Source organism: Bacillus rossius, chromosome 1 (genome assembly GCF_032445375.1).
Source record: "Bacillus rossius redtenbacheri isolate Brsri chromosome 1, Brsri_v3, whole genome shotgun sequence".
Classification (NCBI taxonomy): Eukaryota; Metazoa; Arthropoda; class Insecta; order Phasmatodea; family Bacillidae; genus Bacillus; species Bacillus rossius.
The window spans coordinates 282308324-282333473 of record NC_086330.1 but is presented as its reverse complement, the minus strand read 5'-3'; positions in this window follow the sequence as shown (position 1 = coordinate 282333473).

Sequence of the window (25150 nt, the reverse complement as noted above, 5' to 3'; positions counted from 1 at the left end):
GAATATTTTCAATATTAGTAATCCCTTATTTTTCAGTTTTTTTTCTATATTGCTTTATAGAGTCTAGATTACATACAGACCAGGTAAATAACTATAAACTGGCAGAACGTCTGTCGGGATCTGAAAGTGATATAAATTATTTTGCACACTTAACATTCAAATTAAGACAATTACTAACTACATCTGATCTCTAAACAGTTCCCTTTCACCCTGTGTTCAGCCCGGGCAACTCTGGGTACTGCAGCTAGTATAAAATAAACCTTAAATCCGGCCTATGAAAACTGTATTTAATGGTAAACTACATACCATTGTTTTAGTAATTTAAGCATAGAAGTAGTAAAGGCACATGTGAAATGAGGAAATTAAGTTATACACTTAAATAACACGCTCACCTTATTAAATATATATATATATATATATATATATAGGCTGGACTTCGCACCCTGTTCTTCTCCTGATTCGCCAGAGACTGCGCGACGTGGAACTCAGGGGTACTCGGGTTGAGTTCCTGTGGGTACCTGGGCATGTAGGCATCCCTGGCAACGAAGCCGCAGATCGAGCAGCAAAGGAAACTTGTGGACTTCCACCTAGCATACACCATGTCCCTGTATGCGATGTTTTGCTGGCTTCCCGGGAGATTGTTTGGACTGCCTGGCAAAGGGAGTGGCATTCCTTCCCTCTGAACAACAAGCTCAGCTCCATCTGCGAGACACCACGCCGCCATTGCTTCACCGACCATCTAACTCGCAGGGAGGACACGATCATGACCAGACTGCGCATAGGCCACACCAGCCTTACTCACCGGTACCTACTGCAGGGGGAACCACCGCCAGAGTGTGACCACTGCGGCATTCCCCTGACTGTACGCCACATCCTTCTGGAGTGCCCGCGTTATCACCAGGCCCGCTCTACTTTTCACCTTCTGTTACGCTTTCAGGATTGCTTGGTGAGGGGAGCTCACCATTGAGCGGTGTACTCCACTTCTTACGTACTGTGGGCTTTTGTAATGTGTTGATGTCCATGTAATTTTCCTTCACCTTTTATTCTGAACATACTGCTTGTGTAGCTATGTCTCTGTTTCTAATTGTTTTTACTTGATTGTTGCTTTTCCCCTGTGGGATAGGTTACTCTGTTTTAACGTGTTTGTTGACATTTCCCCAGTGGGGTCTTTTAACTGGTTTTATTTTATCGAGCTATTTAATTGTGGTGACCTTTTTTAACCTTTTAATTGGTCGTTGTTACTCGCTCTGTGGGGGAATTTTAAGGTTTTTATTTGATTGTTGTTCTTACCCCTGTCGGGACTTTTTAGCCTTTTGTATTTGATCGTCTTTCCCCTGGTGGGATTTTTAACTGTTTTTATTTAAATGTTGTTTATTCCCCTGTGGGGACTTTTTACCAGTTTTTATCTGTTTCCCTGGTCGTTGTCATTTCCCCTGTGGGGCAATTTTAACTGTCGTTCTTTGTTCTGTTTACTATATACAAATCTGTGGGTGCTAATGGCCTTAGCTGCCGACGCGCCCCCACAATCGCACTCACTCACTCACTTATTAAATATACAGTACATATTATACATACTAAAAAGTAGGAAACAGCTTCAGTAAACAACCACTATTCTTTTATGACTTCTTATTTGTTACACAACAATAATTAATTTTAATGCTTTCATATAGGTAACCAGTATCTTTAATAATTCCATTTAATATGGTCTGTACATGAACAATTACATATACTAAAATTATGTGTTTTGTGTATTGAGAATACAGTCAGAACAAGTAGTTAGTGTTATAATGGTAGAAAAGGATAAAATTAAAGGGAGGCAGGGGGTAGGGTAATGCGAAGTTGCTACAACAGACAATCTAGAAATAAAGTATTTTAATGTTGATTATATTAGATTTAATGTGTTTCTCTGATTGAACATACTTTAATATATTTAAGTGATAATAACAATGTTTATTGCATTCAGTAAAACCAGTTAGTCATGGCATATACAAGTAAAATTTTAAGTGCAATGTTACAGTTTTTAAACATTATGAGTTGCATGGAATTAAATGGTTCATGAATTAAGGTAAAAACATCAATGTTTCTCATGTTTGTCATTTCACAGTAATTTGTCACTATGATGAATCCTCTGGCATGACCAGCTACGTAGATAGCAATGAACCATCAATAATGTATTCTGCAGCTACCGTCCAAGGGGGGAACAAGGTGTTACCGGTACTTTGTGTTTCTGATGTCTTCTTCGTTGGCTTCCAGAATTATTTGCTGTATTTGTGCTTTTTCTTTACGTTTTAAGGCATTTGAGGTAAGCTGTCTCATTTCTGAAGCAACATATGTTCCAAATATGTCAAACACATCTTCTTTCTGAGATAATGTTTGATATGCTTTTTCTAACATAACAGCTCGCTTATCCTTTTGTGATTTATTCTTCATTTTAGCAGGTGGAGTGGGAGTTGATGTGCTTGTCCTAGAATCACTTATTTCATTAACATTAGACAGGATTGTTGATTGCTCTAGGTTTTCCTCATTGTCCATTTCTTCAGTCTCACTTTCAGGGGTTTCCATGATCTGGGATTCCTGAAAAAAAATAATGTAGAAATGTTCCCTGCAAACAAAATTAAAATTTCTTGTTTGTGTTGCAGAAACCATCAGATCAATGGCTGAACATAAGCAAAGCATTTGCAGCCAGATGGAATTTCCCAAAATGTTGCGATGCACTTGATGGGAAGCATGTTGTATTGCAGGCACCTGCTACCTCAGGAAGTTTTTACTACAATTACAAAGGCCAGCACAGCATCACTCTAATGGCGCTAGTAGATGAAGAGTACGAATTCATTCTTGTCAGTCTTGGAAGCAATGGGAGGGTGTCTGATGGGGGAGTATTTGCTGCAAGTGGACTTTATCCTATGTGGAAAAAAGCCTTACTTTACTTGACAAGACCCCACTACCACATGTAATTGTTACTGATGATGCTTTTCCCCTGAAACCTTACCTACTCAAGCCATTCCCATACCACTCCGAAGGCTCAAAGAAGATTTTCAACTACAGATTGTCCCGAGCCAGACGTATAGTAGAAAATGTGTTTGGTATTCAATCAGCTGTTTTTAGAGTATTGAGAAAACCTTTACTTCTGACTGCGTGGATGCAGTTGTATTTGCAACAACTTGCCTGCACAATTTTCTTATGTCGAAGAAGTCTTAAAAAGAAGTGTATGAACCTGAGGGAACATTTGATACTGTGAATATGGGAACCGGATACATTGAAAGTGGAACTTGGAGGGAAGAAGGATTGCCATCTGAAAATCTGTTTCCCATTGCTCGTCAGGGGAGTGGCAACTATTCATTTGTAGCCAAGGATATCAGGGAAGAATTCGCAGAGTATTTTGTGTCTCCAGAGGGAGCAGTACCCTGGCAGTGGACAAAACGTTGAAATGTTAACTGTGTTGTGTACATATTGAAGAGGTATTTTGATTTACAATTGCATACTATAATCCAGCAATTTACATATTATATACAGATATTTTGCATTTTTGCACCATAATATGTAATGTAATAAACATACTGTTGTATCATGATTGCACTAAGCTGATGTTTACAACTGAATGTGATACCTTGAAGGTATGTTGTCACTTACCTATGCTGTAATGCTGTAATATAATGTTTATGTTGTGTGTATATATTTTAACTTGGTCATCTTCGGGTAGAATTAAACTATACACAACTATAGTTGTATAGTTGGATAAATGGTAGTACAGAAATAGAGTACTATCATATTGTGGAAAGGTACTTATAGATTAATAGTATGTACCTTACCCTATTATTCAGTAATCTTGTAAAGGTAGTGTTTGTGTTTTGTTTTTATGCATTACTTTGTCATTTGTATTTTAATTAATAAATTTTATTCTTGTAATTGGTGTACCAGTTATTTAACCATTCATTTGAAATTTACAGTAAAAAGTAATGTTGTGAATGCTATTTAACTTTAGGTAATTGAAACCACAGGTAAATAAAATTCTGGTGATAACCCTGTTTATGCAGATTAAAAGACAATACTCCAGGCAAGATTAGAAACAATTAACACAACTGGCTAACACAACAGTTTCAAGGCTAATAAATTATAATAATCCCCACACCTTGTACACAAAATTACTTCCAAATGGAATATTCAGGAATCATTATAGGTATATAAAAACTGAAACATGGGTGTATGACACAGATAATGAAATAAATACCATGTACAGTAGCATAATCTGTGGACATGTTCAATCTAATGGAACATAGTGCATATGACCTAACATAATCTCTGGACAGCATGCCCAAATCCAAGGCGAAATCGTAAGCTTTGTCCATGCTCCATCTTGAATTCTTTATGCAAAATATTAAAAAAAAAAAAAAAACCGTATTTTGATAATGTCAATGTATGAGTTCACAGACAAATTTGCTGTACATGGGCTCTTATGTCACAAAATATGGCATTAGGCCTACAATTATTTTCACATTATGAACATGCTATTTCCTTGCATAGGTCTGCAAGTCATGGTTCTTCGAATGAACAGCATAGCCTGGAAATATGGCCACTTTGAAACATACTTTTCATCTGTTCCTTGGCCAGATTTTTTTTTTACTTTTCTTTAGTTCACTGTTGAACTGGTTTCGTAGGTTATTAAGTTTCCTAGAAATTTCCTGTACATCGGTGGAATACTTTTCTGCTAGTTCTTTCAGAGCATCATGTTTCTTGGATCTGTCTTTATACTCTGAAGCACGAATGTCTCACAACACTGGCCTTGCTTCGTAATTACATATTAGTGCTTCCACATCACTTCTAGGCCATTCTTTCCTTGCCATCTTATGATTACTACTAAAAATAATAAAAAATAATATCAGAAATAATTTTCCTATCAACACTCTCAAACTATCAAACACTTTTAATAAAAGTAGGCAGCTGTTGAACTACAGCTATAAATTTCCGACATAAAACTGTCACGCACGATATTATGTTTACATTTGCGATTTTCTTACATGCAATAAGTATCTGATATATAGTGTAATAAATATCAGAGACTCAATATCTAGAGACGTTTACACTTGAGAAAGAAAAATATGTCCGACACTTACCGCAGGAGGTACAATTTACTCTGACACTATCTCTCTGGTTGATTAGCAAAATTAGGGCGATTTGTATCGCGATACTCGCCTATGTGTCACACACTCGGTCGCATATCTGTTTATACTGGACATTTCAAGGTGTCTGATACTTTTTGTGTGATATAAGTGTCAAGTGTAAACGTAGCCTAATATGTCAACTTCTTATTTATTTATTTATTTAGTATCCACATGGAGTCAAGGCTCCGGGATATAGAACATGTCACGTTATACATGTAGTCCCCTGTACATACAAATATGTATGTTCAGACATTAATATTTACATGATGCTAGTTACAAAAAAAAATACAGAACATGTTACACAATTTAACTGTATAGTGATACTTGATACTTTATGCAAAACATGAAGCAGCTGTGATCACAAGTCCATTCAACAAATTAACAGTTCAATTTCTCTATTATCAATCAAATTAAAGAATTCCTTCAGAGAGTAGGTAGGATATTCTATAAGTATTTGTTTTACTGTTTTTTTGACTACTGGTAAACTGTTTATGTTAGTTATTTTCTGTGATATTAAGTTGTAAAGTTTTACTCCCATGTAATTTAGTCCATTTTTAAATCGCCTAGTGTTATGTTCAACTATCCTCAATTTACTAGCATTTCTGGTGTTATATGTGTGAATATCTATGTTTTTTTCCCTTATGAATGAATAAAAGGGTTCTCAGAATGTATTCATTTATGACGGTCAGGATTTTATGTTTTTTGAATTTTTGTCTACAGTGAGATGATTTTTTATCTTTAGTTATTATTCTAATAGCTCTTTTTTGTATTTTTACGATTTTATCAACTCCTACTGCATTGCCCCAGATTTCAATGATATACGACATTACAGAGTGAAATTGGGCATAGTAAACTGTTTTGAGCGTTTCTAATTCTACCGTATCTGCTAGCCGTCTTAACACATAACATGAACTACTGAGCCTTCTTACTATTGAGTTAATATGATCATTGTATTTTAGTTTTTCATCTAAGTTTACACCCAGAAACTTTACCTTTGTGACTCCAGATAAGACATTGTCGTTGAACTTCAAATTAATACTTTTATCACATGCTATACAACATTTATTACTAAAATTTATACAGTTGGTTTTGGATGGATTTAAAACAAGTTTGTTAGCTTCAAACCAATTGTTTAGTTTTTCAAGTATTATATTAGCTTTTGGTATGACATTATTTACATTATTTCCCTCCACTAATATTGAAGTATCATCAGCAAAGAGAACTGTGCTCCTTTGTAAAATGTGAGAATGCAAGTCATTAATGTACACTAAGAATAAGATTGGACCTAGATTACTTCCTTGAGGAACTCCATGTTTAATGTCACTCCAGCCTGAGAGATCTAGTTTACTGTGTGATTTTATTTCAACTCTTTGTTTACGGTTTAGCAAGCATGAACTAAATAAATCATGCGCTTTACCTCTGATCCCATAATGAGTCAATTTTTCCAATAATATCTCGTGATTTACGAGATCGAAAGCTTTAGATAAATCACAAAAAAATCCCATTGCTGCATTACCGCCTTCCAAAGTTTCTAGAACTTTACTAGTAAAGTTGTGTATTGCGTTTAGCATTGATTTGTTTTTTTCTGAAAGCCATATTGATTACTATTAAGAATTTCACAGTCTCTAAGGAATGATGATAGTCTACTATATAGCACTTTTTCAAATATGTTTTCAATAATTCGTAATAAGCTAATGGGTCGATAATTGGCTACGTCTAGAGGATTTCCCGTTTTAAACACTGGTAGTATTTTAGCTTTTTTTAGGCAATCTGGCATTGCACCTTCAAGGAAAGCTTCATTGATTAAGATTGATAATGGTTTTGCAATCTGATACACAGCAAGTTTTATAATTTTGTTTGATATACCATATACGTCTGTCGAGTTTAAGTTTTTCAACTGTTTTATTACTTTTAATACTTCTTTTATCGATGTAGAATGTAAATAAATAGTTTTCTTGTTAGAAGGGCACCTACTTTTCAAGTTCTCAATGGCTGTCATTAATTGAGTGTTGTTAGTTACATTTAGTGTATCAGCAACATTTGTAAAGAACCTATTGAATTCTGATGCAATCTGGGGTCTATTCCACCAATAAACTTTGCAACTTTTCACTTTGCACTTTGCACTTTGCATATAACTGAAAAGTGCAAAGTAAATGTGTTTCACCAAAATTTTTAACCTCTTTGCATTCCTACAGCCAGTCTGCAAAGTCTTTGCGTTATTTTATTCATTGTTTACATTACTGTTGCCTAGTTTGTAGGTTATAGAGTGCATGATGAGTAAGAAAATAGAAGTTGTGCATAAAAAATTAGCAGTATTAGAACTTATAAAAAAAAAAGATATATTATTTGCAAGTGTCTTGAGTACAGTAACACAGAAACAAAAGGAGCAGGAATGGACTGACGTTCTTTTAAAAGCACAATCGCTTCAGCTTGCGGGGGCTGATAAGAAATGGACATTTGCCAGAGATCAGTTGTGGGGGTTATGGAAGTGTCGTGCACTGGTAAGATATTTATCTAAATTACTATTTTTATGTCAGCAGTGCTTGGAAAAATAAATGCTGTGTCCAGTATTTTAATGATGTTAAATTTTGTCTTTCAGGCGAAAAGAGATAATGCAAAAAAAAAAAAACAGGCTCAGCTGGAGGCAAGGAAAAACTCCAGATGAAGTAGATAGAGCTATGAACACTAAGAAAAGGAAGCATACAACTTCATCATTAGGGGGTGACCATGAACGGGGGGAACTTAAAACCGCACTCAAAGTTGAGTTATTTTATAGAAAATTAAAGTGCCTAAAATTAGAGAGAGAACTGGGTTTACCTCCCTCTGAGGTAACACAGAATGTTTTCAACAATGCAACAGTTGAAACTGAAGAATTTCTTTCATTAGATGTAAACGAATCTTATATTTGTATTTCCAACGCTCAGGTAAAGTCTTTATGAAGCATTTAACAACAATCACAACAATCTTGAACACAATTTCACTGCTGGAAGTAATTCAGTAGCGAGTTTAGACGCTGTTGGGCACCAACTGATATGATTTCGGCATCCCCATCAATGTTGTTCAAATCCACATCATCTTCATCATCACTGCTCAAATTGTGTTCATCCTACGGATATGCTTCACAAGCAATGTTGTGAAAGGTTACTGTAGCTAGAACAACTTTAGCTGCTCGTTCTGGCACTAGTCTTAAATGGTTCAGGCATGGGAAACGCTCCTTCCATATACCTATAGAATTCTCAACAATCCGCCTAGTTTTTTTATGGTGCCTATTAAAGCGCTGCTCTGAGGTAAGATCTGGATTTCGGTTTATTGGTGGAATTAGCCACTTCTTCAAACCATATCCGCTATCGCCTAGCAAAACTGTACCTGGAAATGGTCTCCACCCATTCTCAAAATGATGGCATATAGCAGAATTTCATAATACTCTGGAGTCATGGACACTTCCAGGCCAGTTAGCATTCACACTGTACAATTTGTAATTAGGGCCACTGATAACCATTACATTTAAAGAGTCAACATACACTTCTTTAGGAATGGGGGGGGGACTATCAATGTTTATCAATGTTCCATCAACTACGCTGCATACAGATTGAAATCCACCTTTAACTAAGAAATGTTTTGGAATATTCACTGTGGGCTCTGGCCAGCATACAGTATTTTTAAACAGGATATCGATTATTACATCCACAACTTTTGCTACAGTTCGGCACACAGTAGATTTGGCTACTACATGCATTGAAGCCACACCGTGCATTTGTCGTCCATTGCCCAACCAATGTAGGCATAATAGTATCTGCTGCTTGGGAGATAAACGTTTACTCCTATTTGTAATGTTCTGGAGGTGTGGCCCAATAGCACTCAAAAGAACATCAACTTCTTGTGCACTAAACCTAAAACATTCTTTAAAATGAATACCATTGTCAATCATGAAATTTATTCTTAACCCATTAATGCCCAAATTAATTATTTTTGAAAATTAGTTATAAAATTTACATATCTGGTATAATTGACACCCCTAAGCATGAATAAATTTACAAAAAAAAAATTATATGCTATAGTTTTTGAAAAAAGTGGTTTCCTATAAATATGACGCTGGGTTTAAGTGAGTCACAGTAATTTTTTTTTCACAAAATAATCTTATAACATTTAAATTATTTATTTTATTTGTATAACTAATTTTTTAAATAACAATTTCAAGCACACAATTTTACGTATACTATAAGAAAATAATTTATGTGTCCATTATAAAATTTGATGTACTAAGTCTAATTATGGAGAACTGTGAAAAATATATATTTTTTACACTTTTATGGAACTACAATAATGTTTTAAATTACATTTTATACACATTGTGCACACAAAGTCGACATACGAAAAACTAAGCTATATAAAATATAACAAAAATTCTAAACATATAATTTTGTACAAATTCACATAAATAAAAGTGCATCAACAATATGGAATAACAGTAATAATGCATTACACAGAGAGAGTGAGTGACAATGTCCAAAAAATAAGAAAACTACGTGACTTGAAGGATCTTCAACTGCAGATAACAAACTCATAACAACTTTACTTCCGAGTGGACCAACAGAAGATGTTTCCGAAGGTTCTTTGCCACAGTAAAGGCTAAACTTATAACGGTATCCACTTTCACCACACAATGCCCATAACTTGTAACCAAATCGTATCGGTTTTGACCTTATAAACTGCTTTAGTGGATTGTGGCCATAATATCTGACTATCATTTCATCGATAGACAAGTATTTCTCGAAAATACCATACTGCTGGAATTTGTCATTGATTTTATCAATAAGGGGTTTTACCTTGAACGATTTATCATGTTTGTTGTCCTCAGCTTTAGAATTATCCTGGAAGTGAATGAGAGATTTGATTGTGCAATATGCATTTCTGCTAAAAGCATTCCGAACAACATCTAACCCTAAGTCTTCTTCTTCACGCCAGTAATCCCGCTCACTGGGTAACGTATGGTACCCAGACAACACAAGAAACCCAAGAAAGATTTTTATATCCTGTGTTGATATACTTAAATCATGCATATTTTTCTGGGTAGTGGCATACCTTATTGTTTCTTCGACAATAAAATCAAAGATTTCCTCTGTAAAAAACTTTTCAAAAATTTCTAAAGGTGTTGCATTTGCTAAGTCAGTCTTCACTAACTCAATAAGTCTGAAAAATGAATTTCCTGCTTCAGGCAGCTTTGTGTATTCTGGAATCTTTTTTTCCCAAGTTATGTTTAGGTTGTCAAACTTTTTCTTTTTTGTTTTTGACTCTTGTGGCGAAAAAGCAGTTGGTATGTCATTTTCCCCTTCTACCTCCGGAATAATTACTTCTATATTACCTGCAATAGGTATCCTGAATAAAAGGTGCTTCTAGATTTTCATCATCATTTGTCTCTTCGTCTGTCAGTTCGTCAACATCTGGAGGAAGAGCGGCTAAATCCTCTTCTATTTTATCGGAATAGAAATACTCTAGCGCTTCTTCAATAGATCGAAACTGTTGGCGACTCATTTTCGTAACTTTGCCCTGCAAAAAATACAAAAAAATATATTTTTTCCATTTTGACACCGTGAAGTGTAAAATATGTGCAACGCCCAGCGTCATATTTATAGGACACTGGTATTTATATTCAAATCTACAGAAAATAAAAACCAATAAAAATTAATTACACATTTTCTTAAACAGTTACATCAATAATAAGTACATCAGTAATAAAAAAGATAAACTTACCTCCAATACATCAGCAAAAAATAATACCTAAGAGAAGAGCGTGCACGATAAGAAAAAGGAGCGACTTCACTTCCTCACTGTCAGCACAATACTGCGAACTATATGGAACAAAGGGTGGAAAACATGATGACTAAGGTCTCTAAAACTCATGTGACTCAGCACGCTGCCTCATGTTTCCTGGTGTTTAAGATTCAAGGACAAAGATAGTGTGTCCTATAAATAGGACGCTGGGTGATAAAGGGTTAATCTGTACACTTTCCTTACTGGAACTCTGTCATCTTCATCAGATTCATCACTTGAATGCAATAAAATACGCTTCAACATTTTCCTTCTTTTACTTTTGTAGGTTATTTGTTTATGTTACTATGTTTTCATTTCTCTCAACCACATTAAATAAAATAAAATAATTACTTACATGCTAAATTTATAACAAACAACACTTTTAACCACCTCAAACAAATTATTTAAATAAGATCACACAATAAAAAGTTGAACTGCAAAAGCAAAATAATATTTGCATAACCTCTGAAAACTTTGCAAATATTTATAGAAGAGTTATGCAGAGAGAGATTATTGTGGAACAGATACATGTTCAAAAGTGCAAAGTCTTTGCAGTTTTCGCTTTGCACTTTTCAATTTTTGCTTTGCGAATTCTAATTTTCATGGAACAGAAGTAAGAAAGAAAAGTGCAAAGTGAAAAGTTGCAAAGTTTATTGGTGGAATAGGCCCCTGATCACTATTGTGTATTACTTTACCATTTATTTCCAGTTTATTTACTTCATTTTCAGGTTTACAGTCCCTACCCAATTCAGAGTTGATTATTTTCCATGTTGTTTTAGCCTTATTGTCACTCTGTATGATCTTGTTTTGAATGTATTTCCTCTTTGCCAGCCTTATGACACTTTTATAAATTTGTTAGTAGTTCTTATAGTAATGTTGCATATTGATAGTCTGACATTGTGTTTTATTTAGTAAATGTAGGATTTTTAGTTTTTTACTTGATATGATTATCCCTTTGGTTATCCATAGGCTTACTGTCTTTCCTTACTTGTTTGATTGGCATTGATGCATTTATAATGTTTTTCAATTTGTTAGTTAAAAGATTAAATTTTTGATTTATGTCTGTTATTTAATATACATCCAACCAAGTCTCATTGTCTAACATATTTAGGAATAATTTTATACTAAATTCATTCATGTATCTGTATTTTATACATTCAGATTTGCCTTTAGGTAAATGAACTCGTGTTACTGTCAAAGTTTGTGCCATGTGATCCGATAGACCATAGTCACTTACGTAACTCATAAGTTCATTTGGATCAATGTTAGTAATGAAGTAATCAATTATAGTACTAGAATGTTTTGTAACTCTGGTAGGTTTATTATTGACATTAATTAAGTTATACAATTTTAATAAATTGATTAATTTTATTTTTGTGCTGTTTTCTTTTGAGTAATCTATGTTTAATTCCCCTCAAAGTATAATTTTATTTTTTCCCGTATTCCATGCTATGCTTATGATTTCATCAAGATGTTTAAAGAATAAATCAATGTCTCCGTCAGGTGGTCTATACAAACATAATATAACACATCTGTCACTTGGAAGTTTTATTTCTACGGCTGCACATTCAACCAACTTTTCCTTGCTTAGAAAACTTATATCCTTCCTACTCTCTGATAATTCTAGCATGTCTTTATGAACATATATACAACTACCACTGTGAGTAAACATGGTTCTACTATAATTTGACAACATAATGTAGTTGGTTATTGGGTACAGATTAATTTCTTCAGCTTTCAGCCAATGTTCAGTTAAGCAAATAATATTTGGTTTAGGAGTGAGGAAACTATTTGACTGAGGGGTGTTGAACATTACAGCCAGGTAATTTTGTTTATTACGCTGCGATTGTATATTTTGGTGTAAAATGACCAGTGAACCTTTAGTATTGGAACTATCTAGATTGTTAGGAACAGTACCTCTAGTATGTAGACAATCAATATTAGTGTTTAAGAACCAAACTTTATGTGGTGTACTGTTATTTAATGGTTCGGTTCGCTTATCTAGTTTCCCAGAGGAATAGCTTGAGCGATAGAAAGCGTAGGTGTATTAGAATTTATTGTGTTGCATATGTTAGCAGTCAACCGTTGTTTACATACAAGATTTAAGTGCAACCCATGTCTAGTGTACAACTTCCTTTCCAATATATCAGTCCCAATTACATGTACATTGCTGAACATAAGACAGACTTTTTTTATCCTCCTATTTGTCTCTTTTACTGCCACATTGACACAAGACCATGTTGGCAGGTCGTACCTAAGGGGAATTTCTGTTACAATGACATTCGTTTCACTAAGTGTTTTTAGCTTTTTGTTTTAGAGCATTTACAGCTTTTTCTCCTTTTTTGAGACATCACCAGGTTTTTACAAATAAAATAACAATAAACAAGTTGTATAAAAACGTATTTGGTATTTATTGTCACGGATGTTACATATGCATATGGCTACATTTGTTTTTCAAATAAATAATTTATTTACGTCATTAACTGCTGAATTTTACAGGATATGACAGACAAAACATAACCACTACTTTCCATCCATGGAAATTGGAGGGAAACAATAATTCTTATTAACTGTTAATAGCTCTTATTCTGTATTCTCTGCAACTTCACTAGGTGGGATTCAGCTGCTGTTGCCCACACTGCTGCCACATATGTAATAATCGGTTTTATTAACGCATTATAAATGATGATGCCATTCTTTACGGAGCTACCTAGTCGTCTACTCATGACTGGGTAAAGGGTCATTAATCTAGCAAATGCTGCTTTTCGTTTCACATCTATGTGATCGCCCCATAGTAACTTGCGATCCATATACACGCCTAGATATTTAACTACGTTTTTATGTGGTATTTCTTTAGCAAATAGGGTTAAACACGGCCTATTTTCTAGTGGCGGGAGTTGTTTCCGCATGAATACTATGGCTTCAGATTTGGTCGGGTTCACTTTAAGTCACCATTTCATGCACCACTGTTTGAATAAATTGAACGCAGTTTGTAGTCTTTACGCTGCAAGATTTAAATTACGGGACCTACTAAACAGTACTGTATCGTCCGCGTAAAGGCCGTACTGTACTATTCCATGCTCCAGGTTTAGGCAGATCGTGAATGCAAAATTTAAACAAAATGGGCCCTAAAATGCTGCCTTGCGGGACACCTGCTTTAATAAATTTAACGTCAGACTGTGCGCCTACTGTCGTGACTCTAAATGAATAATTATTTAGGTATGAGGCCAATAATTTTACATAGCAATCGGGGAAACCTGTTTTATATAGTTTATAAATTATCCCTGCATGGTCTAACCTATCGAAGGCTTTTTCTACGTCTAAAAACGTTGATACATTGTAATTATTCCAAGTAAACGCAGTTACTATTTGCTCGGTCATTCGTACCAACTGATGTGTGGTGGAATGCATGTTGCAGAAACAGAATTGCTCATTGGGCAATATATTATTTTCTCTAATATAGGTATTGAGTCGCTGCAATATTATATACTCAGCTACCTTTGAAACACTACTAAGGAGGCTTGTTGGTCTTCGCTGTCAGGCCAACGCCTGGAGGCCAACCACAGCTGCAGAGAGCCTCCAAAAAGCACCATTCGGGACAGAAAAATGGAAATGGTAACAGTGCCCCGATGAAACAGCCTGTTACTAAACAGGAACAGCCTGCCCTTCGGCACTCTTCCCCCCACTCCCCCGCCGGTCAAGCAGCCAACCAAATTCGCGCCCCAGCCGGCGCACAGTGGTGCCAAATGGCAAAAAGCTGGCCAAAAGTCAAAAGTGTTATCAATTTGGCTGAAAGTCAGTACTAGGTGGTTTTCGGGGTCGCTGAATACGAATCCGAAGTCAAAATGTGAAATAAAAACCAAATGGCTGATTTAACTTGAACCACTTTTATAAGAAATGTACAAAATAAATGCATATATTATATAATACGATAAAATATACAATTGGTTGATTAAACGTTCATGCATCGTCACCCGAAGAAAAGTTTGATTCACAATCAGTTGTTTCGACTTCGAAATCGCTGTAGCTTACTGTACTTGCTGGTATATGTGGCACAACTAACAATAAAACTGCTTCTGGAAGCAACTATTTTGAGTTTTTTCGAGGTAATTCGCGCAAACTCGAAATAAACTGATTGGATAATAATAACAACCTTAAAATAACGTCTTCCATTGTTTTGACTCGGGAACATTTTCTTGCAAAATCTTTGCGAAACATTTTAATGAACTTATTAGTAGACTCTTGAGCGTCTTCAGACATCTGCCCAATTGGTAATACCGATGAATTTATCACGTCTGCGCCATGAATCAATATCTTATGTACAGAAGTTGGCATGTAGAACCACGGATATAATTGCACAAAGTAGAGAGCTGTTTGTAAGGCATAATCTTGAAATTTTATGAAATCGATATCATGACCACACGAAATTGTCTGCAATATGACATGGAAACGCTTAATTAAGACCTCATCAACCCCTGTAATAGTTGCAGAAATGCTTGAGTTGGTGAAAAATCGTCGAGCTGTATTCCCGTCATTTGAACTACCGAAACCAGGCTTTGGTTGGTCGACTATTAGACCCAATTCCTTACGGAAACCCTTCTGTATATTCGTTTTTCGGATTCTTATTTGTTCTTTTTCTACATCACTACGCGCTTGCCACTTTTTTATTTAAAGCTTATAAGCTATATGCAAACAACATTCAAAAAAACGTATCCATGCATGCAAATTTGATAATCCAAACTGTAAATGATCTTCAGAGACTTCCTTTCTTAGCATTGCATCAATATTGTTAAAGTCTTTTGAAGTTGCTTTGCATAAATAGCATCGTTGAGTAGACATATTATGCGTAATAGCATTACAAACTTTACCATCGATCATGGTGAAAGCAAGTTGGAAAGAAACACTTATTTCTTTTCCATCTATGATATTTTTGAAAGGGACAAGATTGTTCTCTTGCTGTTTAATATACTCCATTTCGTCACGAGTTGCTTCAGGACTCTCGTGAAGAAATTGGATCCTAATTGGCCTACAAAAGCGAAGTGATGAGGGCCTCGGATTTTTCCATACAAGAAGTCTAGCATTTGTTTCATTGTCGTCTGATACAAGCTGCAGTGGGACGATTGAGGTAACAAAAATATTAGCATCGGACATGCTTCCATCATCATTGGTAAACTTTTGCTTGTACGTACTTTGGCCAGAAGTGCCATCGCAGCCCAACTTACAAATTAATTTCAAGTTGCAAGTTTTTTCAGGAGACAAACTTTTGATAACATCCATTTGTGATAATAATATTCTTTCAGCTGTGTGATTCAGCAATGCCTGCAATTTTACCTCAGCACTACGTTCATCGACAGAGATATCTGACTTGGGCGGATAACATTTGAGCTTGGCTTTATATAGCAATTTATATGGTGGATATAATTTGCATCTGTTCTCTTTGCTTCTATTACGAAGTCCCTGATATTGTGATTTTGATAGCTTTAATTCCACTATGAGCGACAGAGCAGCATCGGCAAATAAAGTCGTTTCTTCAATCGTATTTATGGATTCCTTATACTTCTTAGCTTTAGTTGGGCTTCCCAATCCCACATCATGGACAATTTTCGCAGCATCTAATTTCCCAGATGATCGAAGGCTCATTTGGGTCGCATACGTCAATTCTTCTGTACTATGTCTTGCGTGTAATTCTTCAGTCCTCCTTCGTTTTGTCCTGTCACTAGACTCTGCAAATTCTAAAGTAGGCTGCCCCAAATTATGGGATTTTTCTAGAGATGGATTAGTTTCTTCGAACGAAACAACCATGCAGAATATTTTTGCAGAAATGTGCCTTCATTTCTTGATGCTTGCTGCCACTTTTTACGAAAGTCATACAACAACTTTCGGAGTACAGGTTTTACATTGTCTGATAGAGCAAAGGGGCGTTTCAATTTAACAGACATGAACTTTTCTATCTCTTCATCTGTTTCAGTCGCTTTGTCATTCAAATGACCTTTCAATAAAGAAAATATTTCTTCTCTTGTTAGGCCACATGATTCACGTTCATCAGTACATTACAGATTCTGAAATTGGAAAATATAATATCTATATAGATGGATACTTCCATATTTAATCTCGTTACTATTATTTATTCCAAAATATTATTTGAAAAGGAAACTAAATTGTCATAAAAGTGAATTACGTATAATAGAACTCAATACAGTACAGATCTCACACAAATTCAAGAAAAATAGCAACATATTTCGGGTCGTTAATGTACACAATTCAGTAACCTATGTTTTACATTGAAATAACTCGCACTAATGACACAATTGCAGCTAGTTGCAGCTAGTTTTAATTTTTTTTTAAATTCAATAGCAGTTCCACCTGCAACATGCGATCGGTCCAATCACAGAATTCTACAGAATTTATGAACTTTTCTCTACGTGTTTACATTTTTATGTTGTAATCTTCCGTTCCTTTCGTACAAATCATTCGTTTATTGTTAACACGTTAACTATTATAATTAATGTTATGTTACATAATCATATTTTACTCACTTGTAGGTGTTGATTCCATTTTGTAGATTTAAAATCGATTGATTTTTAGCGATTTTTTGTCCTCTTGAATATTGTGCTGAAATCTTTACTTACTGCATGACACATCCAACTCAATTGAGGGTCACCTTTCAACTGAACTACAAAAGCAGGTATATGGTGTAGGGCGCGCTAATGTCTAGAATTTGACCTTCTGACTCTTACCCAATCTAACCCACGACTTGAAATTACCGGAACTTTAACTCTATTTTTCGACTTTTGGCCAGCTTTTTGTGATCTGGCCCCACTGTGCGGCGTCCGCGGCCACTGAAATGCATGTGGAACAGGCGCCTACAGTGCAGCCAACTGGCCCACCACAGCTCAGTCCCATTGAAAAGCTAGCCCCAGGCCCAGAACATTTCCTGAAGGTCGTGGGTCAATCCAAGACCTGAACCTGGCTCAGGTTCTTCAGCTGATGTGCCAGTTAATGGCCATCTGGTGCAATCCAGCCATGTCCATTTTGGACAACATACAAGCCACCATGGGCTTTGTGACCACCCTAGCGGCAATTTCCAATGGCCCGCAACCTTAAGTTAATTGCGTACTTATGAAATGATATGCTTATTTATTTATTTATTTATTTATTTATCAATTTGTTACATGCCTGCATATCTAACAATGTCTTTTAGCTACCAAAATACCAGCAAATCAGTTGAACAACTTACTATTATTGATTATTCTGAGGCTGTTGGATGTTCCGGTACCACTTCCAGATGTTTTCCTCGTTGAAGCCCAAGTGTGAGATGCACGTAAACACAGGCATCAACACCATCAGTCGGAATACAGAAGATGCGAGACTATAAATACTGATAGTGTGCCTAAAACTAAATTTACACAGTTTATTTTAAGACCATAAAATAAATACTCAAACAATATAATGTTTTACCAAATTTTTTTTTTCCTGGAATGTAAAATTGTAATACAAAATGCATCATTTCTTCATATCCTGCTATCCAGCTATTAATTTAATCCACTGAGCTATAGATTTTTGGTTTGGAAATTAAGAAGCTTATTTAAATTTAGTAGGTGTTAAGTATGATAATGTTCACTTCAGTTCTTTCTTACTCAAGAAATATTCTACACCAAGCAAATAATTGCTATTAATAATATTTAAATGCAGCATTTACTACTGGTTACTTTTAAAATAAAATTATCATTTTCGTGCTACCCATGAAAAAGGTGAATAAATTTACAGTAAATATATGCTATGTTGACTCGGTTTTATCCCTAAAGATTGTACAATTTTTTAATCATAACATTGTTGACGTCATTTAAGAAAAATTCTACAATGTTGCTTTGTATCATCAGTGCATTTTATGTAAGATTTTGTATGTAAATTTTTTCATGATTTATACATGGTAATTATATGTGTTTCTACAGCTTGGCAATGCATACTGTTAAATTCTTAAAAACGCTTGATAAATCTATTGCTTCAAAGAGTCAATAAGTTAAAAACAAAACAAGAAGGTTAGGCCAAAGTTTAAAATATTTATAAAGAGACTTTAAATCTTTGATTTTATGCAAGTTTATGCATTGTAGGACTAACTCTTATCTAGCTAGGTAAGCACAAATGTATTTGATCGTGTAAGAGAGCAGCCAGTGTTCCTTACAGAGATGTGTAGTCTGTACTGTCTGGGGTAAAGGCGACCGTCGCAATGAGCGAGCATCGCCTGGCTGGAGACAGGTCGCCGGCTTGGCTAGGTCCTTCCAGCTGCAGGGTGACAACCATTCTTTCACATTTCTCTAGTGAATAACAACATAGAATATTTAGAACTTTCATTAGAGTCCATGAGGGGTGAGGAGTATTGGAGAAATTATAATTTTATGGAATAAATAGAAATCTTAATAATTTAAGTTTTATTTTCTACTTGTGAAATGTATTGGCATGATCCAGCTGGGAGTCGCGTACTGATGACTGACAGGTTATCCGACCAGTGTACAGCCTTTTGGCTCCCTTTTAGTGAAGAAATGTGTCTAGCGTATGAAACATCACACCTTTGTGGAATATCACACCAAGAAAAAAATTCACGACTGTAATTGATTTTAAGTATACCTAATTGTAAACTAAACACTTGCTGTGCCTGCAACTTTGTGTGAATTTAGAATGTCTTTTGGTTTATACATTATCATAAATTGTACTTGGCAAGCTTGGATATCTTTGCAAAATATTAAGTCACATGAATAATTAAATTGTGTTCTAGTGCACACTAAGCAAGAAAAAAGAAAATATGAAATTAAATTTATACTTTTAAAACTTAATAGATAATATCTGTTGATATTTCTAACAGCCAATTAAAAATGCACAAAAAAATTGCTGTCAGTTTAATTATAAAAACTTTTAAATGTTGAAAAAACTAAGATCACATTTGTTAACAAGAATAATTCTTCATCATTGGAGACTATGAGAGGTGTTGAGTATTTGAGGAAAGGTAGAGTAGGCAAGTTAGTAGTAGTGTAAACAACTGATTACTTTAACAATATCCGTGATATTTTTGATTTGTAAAATATAAAAGTGGATCAAGGTGGGTGTAGTACACTAATTGACATTTTGCGAGACATATTATTTAAGGGGCCTCCCTAGTAAAAATGTTTAGCGCGTGGGGTCACTGGCCACGTGGTACTGCCAGTGGTTGGGCGGGGCGATATACCTGAGCCTGTCGCCTGCGCCGGGGTGTAGGGGGGAGAGGGCGTTTCAGCGAGGGGGCCGGAATAATGGGAGGGTTGTCATTGTGTGGAGTCCATTTGCTACTTATACCTGCGTTATCTGCGAACAAGATCGTGGCAAGAAAGGTGACTGTTTTTCCCTTCCGCTACATTCAACCAAAAGATAATGTTCTCATATTGCCTTGCTTGCTTCCTGACAGTGTTCATTAACTTGAAACATTAAATTAGTGTTGCGATCCAGTCCATATCCATGAAATGCAAACAATAGTCAATTCTGTTTAAAACATTTATTTTTATTTTTTAATTATGTTCTACATAATTAAGAGATTTACATACATTACAAAAAATTGTCACCAAAAATTGATGCGTTAGCTTGTGCTTTCAGGAAAAAAATTGTAAAAATTATTATAGTTAAAAAAAAAATTCCAACATTATACTTTAGAACTGACATTTGTGTGATGAATGGTTTTGCACGAACATTAAGCATTCATTCATAAAAGTCTTCCGCACCGCGACGAGAAATCACGTCCTACTAATAGATTGAGTAATAAAACTGGGAATAAAATTATGAAAATAATATTAAATATTTTTACTCTTAGACACAAATCAACTTTTGAAATCGCAATAACAACAAACAAATTTTTAATTTACTTCCTGAAGAAAAAGTGCATGTCAAACTCACTTTAAAATTCTGTAGAGAAAAAAATGTCAGGAACAAACAAGTTTTCCCACCAACGACACATCGTCAACTTTGTATTCTAGGGTTCACGTCGTATTTAGTTACACTAAATATTACAGCATGTTATTATTTTCTGGCACTTATTACATGTTTAGCATTTTATTTTTTAAAATATTTTTTAATGACTTTAACGTTGCATAATATGATGAATAAATATACACGAATGAACTGGAATCCCGTTCCGAGTTACATACAGACTGTTTACGAGCAGTGTAAATTTCTTAGCTGTTGCAACAGCGGCCTACGGGTGGATTCAGACTGCAGGCTTAGTCAGTCATGCTGAATCCACCTGAGTTCAGATTTTATCGAAGACAAGTGCGGGTGGTATGTAAGAACTCAGTGTGCACTGACTGTTGTGCTCAAGGTGTCAGTGAAATGTATAGCTGGAATCACGGGCGAAAATCTGTAGGATTCCCATGAGGCCCGCGCGATAGCGTGAAGATTTTTCAAATGCAAGCGGGCCCCCTCCGATGGGCTTTTTTATTTCAGGGAGGTTCGGGCCACCCTGAGATTCTCCCCTCCTCCCTTGAATAAAGTATTTTTTGCTTGCAATACTTCAAATTTTTGAATTAATTTAGTTGTTTGTTAAAAAAACCCTTCTAAAATCAAAGAAACTACCTACTTCCTAAATAGATAAATAGCGCTTTAAGAGTTCACACGCTTTTATTAATATTTAAACGCCAATATTTCAAATGTAGGTTTCACATAATGATAAAATCGTATCTATTTTCATGGTTACGCCTAATGGAAATAATACACAACAATTCGTCATATATGTTTTTTATGCTTTTAATAACTACTCTACACATGTGCAAATTTCAATATACATAAAACTAAGGAACTCTGCATTACATTTTAAATCTGTGTACGACACTAACAGAAATTGAAGCATAAAATAACATTTTTATTTTTTAATTAATAAGTATTTCATCAACGTGAGCTATGCTTTCATCTCAATGAAGCCACGCTACATAGAGGAAGTGCACATGTATTCAGTCATAACAACAGACCCTCCGGATCACAGAGTAAACGAATGAATGGAATTCATAGCATTACCAGGGTTTTAAGACATATTTTCGCTTCTACTCAATCGCAACATCTCACTTAGCATGTATAATGATATGGTTTCAGTAAACATAACATAAAACATATTCGCCCCATGTACAGTAGAGGAAACTAAAATGTTTGGAACACTGTAAACTAATTGTATTGTCATTTATGTAGTCGCTCGAAGCGGCTACTATGTATTATTGTTCAATAAAACGAAATATTAAAACAAACAAATAATAACATTACGTTCAGACAATTCGTTACGTGAAGTGAATGTAATAAAATGCACAAGACAGTTTCTTAAAAATACACACACCATTACCAAAACACAATCCCATAAAAATCATATAATATTCCATGTCGACTTAAAATTATTATCTATTATTCACCATGATAATTTCTTGCGGGTAGCCAGCAGCAAAGGGACACAATTTTTATTCATTTAATTAACTTTGACCAAACTTGTAAAACCTGGCATGAGCAAAGTAAGCTAATCCACAATTTTATTTTGTGTCACAATATTAAACATCAACTAGTGATGAATTAAGAGTTTGCTTCGCTTGGTAGAACATCGAATATAGTCATCTCCAGGTATTAAACTGAATTTTGAAAGAGGGACTCAAGTTTCTGAACAAGTTGTTGACTTTCCTGATGATCCATCGACAGTTCGTAAACGGTCTCATCGTCGGGATGTCGAGCTTGGGACCTTTTTTTTTCACCATAGACCCGTGGTCTGTTCTACCATTCGCACAGCTATCCCAACTTATACAAATAGCCGAGTGCTACTACTCCCGTTGCTTCTATCATGGAGCTCGCCCGCAGTCGTACTTCCCTATCCAGCCTGCGTAATACACGCGTCCTACCTGCTAGCCGCCAAGAACGCATCCATTTGTGAAAAAGCTTCACCCGCTAACAAATACTAACTCATTAATTATAATATGCAAAACATAAAAACATTACATATGCGATAAAACAAAATTTGCTGCTGTCATAAGCTGAAGAAAAAGAATCAAGTTGAAATACCTATAACATAGACAGATAAATCTAAAATAGAGTTATCGATAGTAATGTTTTAATAAACAGAATAATGTATGTCATATTACACTAAATACGTGTTCTTACTAACAACCGAATTTAAAAATAATATAAATTATTTTTTTTTCTTTTTCAACCATAACCGCATAGACGAAACAATACTTTTGATAAAAAATTTTTGTACAACTATACGACAGGACTGAAAGTACATTGTACGTAATAAGTATTTGCTTATAGAAATTAATGCTGCAGAATATACGAATAGATTCAAAAGCATAGAATTTAATATATTGTTGAATTTATTTGGCAATATGCATGTACAAAAGATTGAATATGAAATGAATTATCTGTTTTTAACTACAAATATACTTTTATCATATCTCACTTTCATTCAAACTTCAGAGTGTCATTTTCAACAACAAAATAGCCACAACTTCACTTAAAAATATTTTAACTTGATGCTTATATTGTATAACTTTTGATGAAATTAAATGTTAAGAGTTTCATTTAAGTTCGAAAGGAAACATAAATATAACGTTCAAAATAAATAACAAACGTTTTGTATAGTTAGGAGTTCCGCGTCATGCAAATAAAGGAAAGTTAAACTTTTCAGTATACGGCTGCAATAATTATAGAGGAAAATGCTATTTATTCATTATTTTTAATTCCCGTTTAAAGAAGAATAAATCGAAAAGTGCTATACCGAAAGTATAAAGTTGAAGTTCAATATTGCTTGTCAAGTAAGTTCAAGATCAAAATAAAAAAGAAGAAAATTTGTTTTCTTGAATCTACTTTTTTCAGAAAAGTATACATACATACAATATTTTTTAAAACTAAAATAAACATTTTTAGTCCTTGAGTATAAATTTACTGAAATATTTTTTTTAGTTAATTAATTTTTTCATGCGAAGAAATATTTAATTGTTAAAATCACGAGAACATAATTTATTACGTTTATGTATTCTAAAAGCTTAAAGATCGACTATATGCTATTCAATTTGCCCAAGAATTTTACTGCAATAGTAGAGGATTGCAAAAAAACAATTTAACTAATAGGTATTATCACAATAAGTTATGTTCATAAACTATATTAAAAGGAAACAAATATTTATCATTTAATGATATGCAACTTTTTCCTTTGAGGTAAAAATTGAGGTATATTTAATGTAATAAGTAAATCCTCTCATAAAATTTACTGAAACTAATATTCTTCATTGTCCGTCATATTATGATTCCAAACAGTTTAAATCAACTAAAACATGAAATAAAATAGTAAGGTTAACCATGAGGTGTGGAAGAAATTAGAGATTGCTTTGTAAAAAGTGTTAAAAATTTCTCATGAAATATTGTGATTATTATGTTCGTATATAATGTAATAAAAAATTAAATACATGAAATTCAACACATATGTACTTTTTATTGCAAGTTATTAAACATACCTATATTTTAAAAACACATGTGCGTATCTAAGTTGAATTGTTATGTAATACATGATGAACAATAACATTACCAACACAACTTCCCTTCCAAATAACTTTCACCCAAAGATAAGGCCGCGGACAAATTATACACACTGGTCGCACGAGGAGCTGAAATAAGTCTTAAAGAAAGCCGGCCGGAAAAATTCTTTTCAAGCCAAAGCTGAAAGTAATGGATGTTGTTTGTCTAAAGCAGGCAGTGAAATGACATACAAGTTTACAGAATAGCCATATAAGATCTTTGACGCTTCTTATCCCGTCAGTGGACTGTACGCGAAGAACCAACTGCATCATGGCCCACCGCCAGTTATATACTTACGTATGAATACACTTGTAAACGATGGTTTGTATACTTATGTATGTTGCCGACATCGATAGGTATTCTTTGGCAGCTCGATGTGGATTCATTCGAACACGTTTGCGCTAAACACGACATATTTTTACATAGGAGTGACATCGCGCACTGAAAAAAGTTGCAGGTCTGTAACGCAACAGTGATACAAATATTACATAGTTCGAAAATTTTCTGGAGCATGACATTCACTTTGGGTAATGATAAGCTACTTGATAGGTACACTTTACCCACTTTAAAAGTGATAACTTAAAAAAAAAGTGTACATGAAAGCAGACTCAGCCATATGT